The sequence below is a fragment of the Bos indicus x Bos taurus genome, chromosome 1 (assembly GCF_003369695.1).
Source record: "Bos indicus x Bos taurus breed Angus x Brahman F1 hybrid chromosome 1, Bos_hybrid_MaternalHap_v2.0, whole genome shotgun sequence".
Lineage (NCBI taxonomy): Eukaryota > Metazoa > Chordata > Mammalia > Artiodactyla > Bovidae > Bos > Bos indicus x Bos taurus.
Genome location: NC_040076.1, coordinates 97,083,271 through 97,091,922, shown reverse-complemented (window position 1 = coordinate 97,091,922; position 8,652 = coordinate 97,083,271). Strand labels below are relative to the sequence as shown.

At 39.8% G+C, this 8,652-nt stretch overlaps 1 non-coding gene across 1 annotated transcript; it reads left to right on the top strand.

Annotated features, from left to right (window-relative positions):
* The first annotated feature begins 301 nt into the window (after positions 1-301).
* LOC113899858 lies at positions 302-408 on the top strand. Its single transcript, XR_003513021.1, has one exon. It is a non-coding gene; the product is annotated as a U6 spliceosomal RNA (small nuclear RNA).
* Positions 409-8,652: the final 8,244 nt, after the last annotated feature.

Sequence of the window (8,652 nt, the reverse complement as noted above, 5' to 3'; positions counted from 1 at the left end):
CTGTAGCAACTTTAGGTGTTTTCCAAAGATCAACTTATTAACATAAGCTCAGGTGTGGCTGAAAGGAATTTCTTGTGAATATCAAGACATCTTTGTCATTCTTACCACTTAGGAAATTCCAAGGGTTTTAAGAGCAGGAACAGGAAGGAAGACTAAATATAGGTTTCTAATTCTAAATTACAATATCATACTTCCCTAATCCATTGAAACTACTTTCACCAATACATGGGATGACCGTGTAAATATTCTATAAACCAAAACTTTTGAGAGTGAAAGGTAACATTAATAACTACACTGGATGGTACTCGCTTCAGCATCACATATACCACAATTGGAACGTTACAGAGAAGATCAGCATGGCCCCAGCACAAGGATGACATGCAAATTCATGAAGCATTCCATAATTTTTGATGTATGGTGAAAACCAGCACAATATTGTAAAGTAATTAGCCTCCAATTAAAATAAAGTAATTAATTAAAAAATAATTACACTGGTTGGTGGAAACAAGCAGGACCTGTCCTATACACAAACTGAAACTAATGACAACTGTCTAATTATTTTCACTTGGATGTTTCACATCTCACTCAACATAAAAACACTGAATCATTGACATTCCTACGAAACCTATTCTTCCTCATATTATTAAATCTCATCTACATTCATCCCACTTGCTCAGGCAGAAACCTAAGAATCATGACCAATTCTCCCTTCCCTTCTCTCATATGCTTGTCATAAAATCCCTATCACAGACCTATCTACAAAATATCATCTGAAAATATGCAGTCCTCTCCTCCTCCATCTACTACCTAAGTCCTTCTCCCCTACTCATTATTCTCTAGCATAATCCCCTGTTCATTTTCTTTACACTCTGTAATTATGTATTTATTAGTTTATTTGTCACTGTCTGTCTTCCCTAGTTTACTGCCTGGGACCCTGAGGTTTGGTCACCCAGTGCCTGGCATTCCTAGCACCCAGCATGATGATGACACGTAGCAGATACTCAATAAATATTTATTGGATTAATGAATACATGAATAAACAGATGCAAAAAAAAAGGCAAATACCTGCAAAACACCTTCAAGAAATACTAGCATAAATAGTGTGAAATTCAAAATAATATAGCTGAGTCTTTGTGCCCTATTAAAAAATCAGCATTTGAATCTCTAAGACAAAGACCAAACAACCAAGTAAGTGGGGAAAGGCAAGAAAGAAGACAGGAGAGGAGAAAAGCAGAGAGAACTGGTAAATTCAAACCATTCCCTCTACTTACTATGATAACTTTGAGGTCCATCCATGTTGCTGCAAAAAGCATTATTTCATCTTTCTTTATGGCTGAGTAATAGACCATTGTATAAATATACCACATAATCTTTATTCATTCATCTGTCAACAGACATTTAGTTTGCTTCCCTGTTTGGTTATTGTAAATAGTGCTTCAGTGAACATGGGAGTGCATGTATCTTTTCAAATTATAGTTTTCCCCAGATCATATGCCTAGGAGACGGATTATAGGATCATATGCCAACCCTATTTTTATTGGGTTGACCAGAAATTTCAATTGGGTTTTTTCCATAACAATAGCTTTTTAAATTTAAAAAAAGAAACAGCCATCCCCTCTAGTCTTCTCCTTTGCCCTTCATATAACTCTGTTTTAATTCCATATCTTGTGCTAGCAGAGAAAATTACACTTGAACAGGTAAGAACAATTTTTCTGGAACACCATCCTGTCTGATGCAGAAGGGAAGATGTGTTGACTTGAAAGTCAACAATTCAGAAGCAGTATCATCAACAGTGCTGTTCTCTAGACTCAGATTGTTGTGATGAATGCCAAAGGAAGATTTGTTCCACACAGAAATAGCACATTAGACAATCATCCAACAGCATGTATTAACTCTTTTTAAACATTAACTTTTGTTTTTGTTTTTCACCTGTGCTGGGATTTGTTGCTGCGTGTGGACTTTCTCTATTTGCAGCAAGCAGGGGCTGCTCTCTAGTTGCAGTGCTTGGGCTTCTCACTGTGGTGTCTTCTCTTGTCGCATAGCACTGGATCTAGAGCAGGAAGACTCAGTGGTTATGGCACACTGGCTTAGTGGCCTCAAGGCATGTGGAATCTTCCCTGCCCAGGGATCGAACCTGTATCCCCTGCATTGGCAGGTGGACTTTTAACCACTGGACCACCAGGGAAGTCCTAAACATTAACTCTTAGGTAAAAATTAAAGTAGATGGATATCCTGACTTCGGATATAACATTATTCATAGGAACTTCTCTATAATAAACAACCAGCCAATAAAGAGACAGCCTATTCTGAGAAAAGGAAGGAATGCAATTGGGAGATGGAAAAATTCAAGTTTTCATTACTGTATATCTCATTGAAAAGCTACACATCAACACACAAGACACACACATAGAAGAAAAGATTCTTTCTTCTCTTAGAATAAGCAGTCTAAGCATTCTTAGGAAGTTGGCTCCAACTTCCTAGTCTTTGGGCCTATATCCCTGAATAGCATAAGTCTCTTGTCAAGATTGGGCTGCCTCTGCATTTCAGCATCTGTGCCTCTGCTGTTTGATACTATAAATAATCACATGCCACATTCATGGTAGTGGTAGCTACAAAACATCCCTAACAGGAGAAAATTTACTTGCAAATATAGTATCTGAAAGTTGCAAGTCCTGTCTTTAGAAAGGGCAATGCCCTCATCACTGGGCATCCAGGCTGTGGGAGTTCCCAGTGCAAGAAGAACAGGCCCCAGAGATCTCTGAGGCAGGCCTCCTATGTCATGCAGAACATTTCCTTCTAGGACAGAAGCCACCTAGAACAGGAACACAGTACCATTACTTGGCAAGATAGCAATCATACTGCAGTCATGCCAGTCCTCCTGCATCATTACACTGATCTTAGTAGAAGCAACAAGAACCTCGACTCCAACTGACTTGAACAATATGGTGATTTATCAGCTCATGTATTTGAAAAGTCCAGAAGTACAGTACAGTACAGTCCATTAAGGACTCCACCTTTCTCTCTGTGTGTCTCTGGGTTCTGCTTTTCTTTATGTGTTGACTCTGTCCTCAGAATGGCTTCCCTCTTTGTTACCAAGAGAAGCAACATCAGTTTCTTGCTTCTTCGTTCCCATTGGAAGAGACCCTTACTTCACTTAACCACTAAACTGAAGCGCGGGACTTGTATCAGCTGGACCATCCTAGAACCACGATGATGATAAGGGAGATGGGATTAGAACCGTTCCAGAAAGAGGCCAGGGTCAGTCTATCCCACCTGCAGTGCATGGCTGCAGCTGAATGCATGAGTCAGGTGTGATGTAGGAATGGCATCATTGTCTCCCTGTCCAGCCTCTGCGCCGATGTTCTTTGTCCCTGTAACTTAGAACGTCAGAGCCGTCCAAGAAAGAGACGCACTCTGTTCTTGGTTAGTCTCTCTCTTTCTTTCCACTCTTTCCCTCTCTTTCTTTCTCTCATTCTCCATATCGTCGTTACCTTCTGCCTTGTGAAAACTGATTGGCAGTGAAAGCAAGGTGGGAAAAGGGACAAGGAAAAGACAAAAAAGATACATGTCCTTCATTTTAGTAGAAGGACTCTAGAAAACTTCTAGACTTGAGAAATGAATGATTAAATCTACACAGCTACCCAAAGTCTGAAACTGTGGTCCAAACTCATGCCCTACATTAGCAAAGTGTGTGGTGATCCAGAAAAAATTTATTATGGAAACTTTAGACGAGAAAGCAAAATAGGTAGATTACCTAGAGGTACTATACCAGTTTGGACAATTCTGCTTCAAACCAATACTATTGCTTGTGTTAGTCATGCACTCTCAGTAATTAAGTAAATGAGTAGCCTAAAAATATGTCAAGAAGTTCCCTGGTGGCCTAGTGGTTATAATTCCAGGCTTTCACTGCCATGGCTCAGGCTCAATCAATGGTCAGGAAACTGAGACCCCACAAGCTGTGTGATACAGGCAAAAATAAAAATAAAGGTAAGATAGTAGGGACTTCTCTGATTGTTCAATGGTTAAGACTCCATATGCAGAGGACACGGGTTCAATCCCTGGTCAGGGAACTAAGATCACACATGTAGTGCAGTGTGGCAAAAAGAAATTTTTTTTTTAAGAAAAAAATCAAAATATGGCAAATGTGCATAATAATTATTCACAATAGCAGGAAAATAGTTGAAATTAACTTAAATATCCATCAGTAGATAAAATGTCATGTAGATTATGGTTCAACCATTCAATGGAACATTAAGTAACAGTATTAAATAACAGTTCTGAAGGATCTGCAATATCAAAAAGCAATGCCTGTGCTGCCTTTACCACCAAGTGTAAAAAGCAGAATTTGAAAAATAATTCTGTAAAATTTACATGTCAGATATAATTATGTAAAATATACAGTCAAAAAGAGACTAAAAAGAAATATACTGAATGGTACTTGAGTTTTACTGAAATACTGTCATCTAGTTCTCAATGTTTTTTGTAATACTGTTATATTCATTTATAACTGAAAAAAATTAGAAAGCATTATTACTTGGCAGATATCTACTTAGCATTTGGCCTTTGTGCTGATAAAAGAGTAGTTACAACTGGTGGTCTGTGGTCTGTCCCAACAGCACTCATTCATTTACTCAACAGTTGCTGAGTAATTATTCACTACCTGCTATGTACTAGACACCAGGGATATTTCAGTGAGGTAAATGACTTTGTCCCTGCCTCTGTCCCTATAGCCCAGTGAGGAAGACAGACAATAAGCAAATAAGTTATTACAAATCAGGAAAACATGCTATGAAGGTAACCAACAAAATGTCGTACAAGGAAGGGGATGCTGCTTTAAAAGGGGGTCAGAGGCTTCCAAGGAGTGAGTATCTAAATCAAGATGAGGCTGAGAAGGTGCCCAAAATTCCAAGTACAGGGACAGAGCAGTGCAAGCAGAGGAACTATGGTGACTAAGAGCTTGGCAAGTCCTGGGAACTGAAAGGAGGAGGGCCCTGGGGGGCTGGAGCACAGAAAAAGAGAGAAGAGGGGAGAAAATGAGGTTGAAAAGGTAAGGAGGGACCAGACCATGCAAAACCGTGATAAAAATTTTGTATTTTATTCCAAGTGCAATGTGAAACTATTGAAAAGAAGAAACATAGTCTGGTTTGCATTTTAATAAGTTCACTCAGGCTGCTTTGTAAAGAATGATTTGGTGGTGACCCTGGTGCGCTGCAGTCCATGGGGTCGCTAAGAGTTGGACGCGACTGAGTGACTTCACTTTCACTTTTCACTTTCATGCATTGGAGAAGGCAATGGCACCCCACTCCAGTACTCTTGCCTGGAAAATCCCGTGGACGGAGGAGCCTGGTAGGCTGCAGTCCATGGGGTCGCACAGAGTTGGACACAACTGAAGTGACTTAGCAGCAGCAGCAGGTGATGACAAGAAGCAGAGAACTAGTCAGAAGGTCTCTGCAGGAAAAACAGTGAACTGGATTAGGGTGGTGGTAATGGAATGAATTAGAGATAGACCAGAGGATATGGTGACGTGAGGGGAGAATGAGTCAGGGGTGAGGCCCAGATTACTGGTTTGAGCAGTTGAGTGTACAGCAATGGCACTTACGGAGATGGGGAAAGTGAATAAGAATTAGGGAAATAAAATGAAGAATTTAGTTAAACTTAAATAACACTGTGGGAACTCCCTGGTGGTCCAGTGATTAAGATTCCACTTTCTTAATGCAAGAGGCATGAGTACAATCCCTGGTTGGTGAACCAAGGTCCTACATGCCATGTGGCATGGCCAAAAAAAACAGATGCAATATATTACCTGTTTATATAATCTTACCCTCCAGGAAGATCTTTGAGGAGGGGAATATGTTTTTCACCTCTGAAGTCTCAACAATGCAACATGTTACAGACAAAGCATTTAGTAAGTGTGAAATGAATGTCACAGTTTTGCAAATATTTCATTCCTTCCAGTGTAAAAGTCTACTTATTGTGAAAAGCCTGATTTTAGACAGTTTCCCTTACCAAGGCAGACAAGGAAAAAGTGGTTGACCATTAATTATTCTTTAATTGAAAAAGAAAAAGTTTAAGATGCTTATTTTTGTAATTCTTTGTTTGTTTAGTTTTCTGTAGTTAAACTAAAATGGGAGTTAAAAGCTTTAGTGTGTATGTTTAAATTCTTGGGCCTGCTACTGACCTTCTTCAAGTGATTTTTACCTCCCAGTGTTTTAGTTTTCTCCATTTGCAAAAGGGAGATAATGGTAGTTGCCTTATCTCACAAGGATGTCATGAAAATAAGTCAGATAAATTGCTTTGCCCTCCTTAGAGAGGGGCTTTAGAAAGTAAGCATTATTACATATGATGATGAATACCCACAACTTCAAAGATATTTTTAAATTGCCCCCCAAGTCTTTGAACATGTTAAGCCTATGAATAGCACTGTGTTAGGTGTTTATACATTTCTGGCAAGCTTTCACCTCTTGTTAAAGCAGTAAATGGTCTTTGAACAAATGTATTTCTCATTCTTTGATAACTGTGCTTCCTTGTTTGTACACTTGAAAGATGATTATCATCTGGCATATGAGGTCAAGTTGAACTCCTTGGTGCCATTACAGTTCAATTGCAGCTTTAATTGAGTTTTTCTCCCAAGGTTGAAAATAAGTCAATGATTCACTTTAGTAAGCTACTTACATCTTAAATAATTTTGAGATGAACTCAACTATTTTCTTCAAATGATATGTACAAATAATGCATTTCATTTTAGCTATAAAATCCTCACTCAGAACTTGATATAAAAATTCAGTATTTTTATTTCTTCATTTGCTGTATTTTTTTTTCTGATGGGTTCTCCTAAAATTGGGTTTAATAGCTATAATTATTCTTTTAACATTTCTAACATAGACAGCCATGATGACACATAAATATCATCAAAATAAAGACCTACAGCCCTCAAGACAAAACATAGGATAGTAAACATCTTCTAGAACAACTTCTTTTCTTTTCTTTGTTGGTCATGCATGCAGCATCTTACTTCCCCCTGTTCAATCAGGGATTGAACCCATTCCCCGCTGCAGTGGAAACATGGAGTTATAACCATTGGACCACCAGGTAAGTCCCTAGAACAGTATGTCTTATTGCAGATGTGAATCAAGTTCATAATCTGTGTGACATAAAAAACCTGACATTAGAACTCGTGACCTACCTCTCTGCGGCCCTGCCCACCTTTGCCCCCTTCTCCCTTTCAGAGCTTCCCAGGAGGAAGCCGAAACCTATTTGGGGGTTCGGAAGAAGTGGGCTCCCGCAGGATTAAAAAAAAAAAAAAAACCTGACATTAGCACTTCCACCCTTATCCATACATCCTTTACCTGTATACCCAACACGAATCAAAACCACTTTCTGCTGGAGTAGACACAATGCTCCCAACAGAATGCTATAAAATCATTTCTTGCAAACTATGAGAATAAGACCCATCTCTCCTCTTAAGTAAAACCATTTAAGTTTTAGTATATCCATTTGATAAATGTCGAGTTTGCAGTTAGATGACTTATACTAGATTCTTTCCGCCAGGTTAGAACCCAGGCTTAAAATGTTTGAGTATTTCTTCCTGTTTCCTTCTCTTGGGGAAGAAATGAGAATTTGAAGATACTGTAACTCAACAAATTTCGTGTGCCTGATGCAGAGTGAGATCAAATAAACCAAAATGTCAGAGTTTGGAGCAGAGAAAGGTTTACTGCAGGGCCAAGCAAAGAGGATGGGTGACTTGTACTCAAAAACCTCAAACTCCCCAATGGTTATGGGGGGAAAGTTTTTATAGGCCAAGTTTGGGGTGTGGGCTGCAAGGTGTGTGACTTTCTTCTGATTGGTTGGTGAGGTAACAGGGCAGTACTCCAGGCATCTGGTGGTGAGCCTGAAGTTCCCACCCTCCACCTGGGTGGGAGACTTAGTTCTGCAGAAGAATTCAAAGATCTTGTTAGAAAAATTCCTTGAGGACCCTGCCCCAGGGCCACAGAACTCTGCCTCCAGGCTAGACTATTGTTTCTTGACTGCCCCTCCATTGTTTATGCATTCCCTCTCCTCTCTGATTAGCCCTATGAAGCTCAGGGAAGGTCACAGAGGCTGAATGAAGCCTATTTCCTACAAATTAGAAAAGGGCAACCCAGAGAGGAGTTGAACCTGGGAGCCCCACAGAGTTCTACTCGGTTTCAATACTGCACACTTTGATGACTTTCTAAGAAGGAAGATCTAAACCAAGGTGGAGAAAGGGTATGGGGGTAAATAGCCTCAACCTCACCAAGACATGGTAGAAGCCTCCTCACGCCCCACCAGGATCTGACAGAGGGACACTGAAGGACAGGCCTGTCCCTCAGGCTGACTCACAAAACAAATGTCCTTGGTGACCTAGGTCCTAAGTGGGGAAGGAGTTCCAATTCTATTTTCACAACGTTATTAAAGTTTTATTTTGAAATTTCTGTCTTTAGTGATATTTCCGGGGGCCTATAAAAGTTGCCACAAGCATAGCCTCCTCTCAAACACAATTATCTTGCATAGGCCTTTAACTGGTGGGATGGCCCAAACTGCCCTAGTTAGGAAAATCATTCCTAACTTCTGGTATTGTTCTAGCCACACATTCCAGGAAACAAACTTACTCAGAAGGACAATGCAGATAGTGGA